This window comes from Gigantopelta aegis, chromosome 9, assembly GCF_016097555.1.
Source record: "Gigantopelta aegis isolate Gae_Host chromosome 9, Gae_host_genome, whole genome shotgun sequence".
In the NCBI taxonomy this organism is placed as follows: domain Eukaryota; kingdom Metazoa; phylum Mollusca; class Gastropoda; order Neomphalida; family Peltospiridae; genus Gigantopelta; species Gigantopelta aegis.
In genome coordinates, this window is record NC_054707.1 from 9960564 (window position 1) to 9962470 (window position 1907).

The following is a 1907-nucleotide window of genomic DNA, read 5'->3' on the forward strand; positions in this document are numbered from 1 at the left end:
AATTGGATGTCAAACATTTGGTAATTCTGACATCTAGTCTTAGAGAGGAAACCTGGTACATGTTTCCATTAGTAGCAAGGCATATTTTATATTCACCATCCCAGAATGAATAGCACATGCCACAGCCTTTGATATATTAGTCGTGGTGCATTGGCTAGAGCGAGAAATAGCCCAATGGTCTAACCAACGGGGATCTGTCCTAGACCTACCGCGCATCAAGCTTGCGCTTTACCACTGGGCTACGTCCCGCCAGTTAAAGGGATTATGAATATGTTTCATAATACTCCAGTAAGACTCATAAAAAAGATGGGTAAATACATCTGCTGAGAACAAGCACTCATGACTTTGAAGAACAGTGATATGCAACACACTATATAAAAAGCTGAAAAATTAGTCATTTGTGCTAGGAAAATTTATTGAAGACCAGTTACTGTTTGAATGAATCAATGAGCTGGCGTAATTTCCAGACTTTAACATTCACTGGTACCTCTACCAGGGACCTTGTCAGCTCAGAAAGGGCCACAGAGAAAAAACAAAGCAATCTACTTTAGCTATCTTGTTGTAGAAGATTTTGACATGACCAGATACATTTGCGACTGTTGTCGATTGAGATTAACATGGGTCAGGTAGTAAACAGTATTAACTTTGTGGAAGTGGTAAAATGAATGTTGATATTGTGGTTCACAAATATCATATCATTTCTAAGAGCGGTGAAGGAGAAGAAGGAAGAAGTAAGAATGAAGCTACAGAATATCACAGTATCATGTGAAACAGTTGAGAACCTTTCTGAGTTAAGTCAACACTAAAACCAATTTAATCACTTTGCTAGTCAAGGAATGAAGGCATCAAACATTAATTTTGTAAGCTACGGTTTGTTTATTGTAGAACAATTCATAAACATTTCACCTACAAACTCCTTTAATCATACGCGGAAAAATATATTCCACATTATGCAACGACATAAAAATGTAACAACTTACCAATAAATATAAAGTTTAAAATATTCATTTGTTTAAATATTTTAAAAACAATGATACAAGGTTAAATGGCAAACAGAATTCTGAAAAACATGAGTTATGACGTCAATCGTTGTAAAACATGAGTTATGACGTCATGAGTATGTAGAAATCGTCCAGCACCGGGGTGCTAAACAAATTGTTCTAGTACAGTGCAAAAGCCGGCTAATTCAGTCCAGTGGGCAAGAATAGTTTAACCGAAATTGAGGTGTATAACTAATACATAGCTAGCGTGGCGTTACCTATTAAGTGCATTTTATATTACTGGAATAGTTTCCAGTTAAAAGGTACATACCACAGAATATGTTAAATGTGGACCACAGAGGTTATTCCCTTAGACACTTCATAAAGAGATTATTACCAGAGTGTTTTTCGGAATCATCAATATCATACATTAGGAATAAAAAATGTATTATGCGAGCCTCTGGCTCATTATTTTTATTCCTAATATATGATATTGACGATACCGAAAGACACGAGGGTAATAATCTCTTTATCATATAATCTCAAGCTTAATACAACGTGTTTTTGCAAACGGTATTCGCAAATTTAATTTCGGTCAGCCATAACGCGATATTCAAATGACGTAAGAATATGTGGCGCGATTTCTTTTTGAATTTTGAATGGAAATGACGTCAAACGTGAATGACGTCATTTTAGATATCCGTACATAATAATAAACTAGTGCTTAACGTTTTTTGTTTTCTGAATGCTCGACAGATGTCAATGCAAAGTTGCTATTGAAATGTTTTTGTTTGATGAACATGAATGCATACGTCTATTATTGAGTGTCACCCTAGTACGTTTGCTTAAATGTCAATAAACCTAGTGCCGTGACCTCGATTAATTTAAATCTAATTTGCAAAAATTCAAATTCTTAAAGTCTGTGAT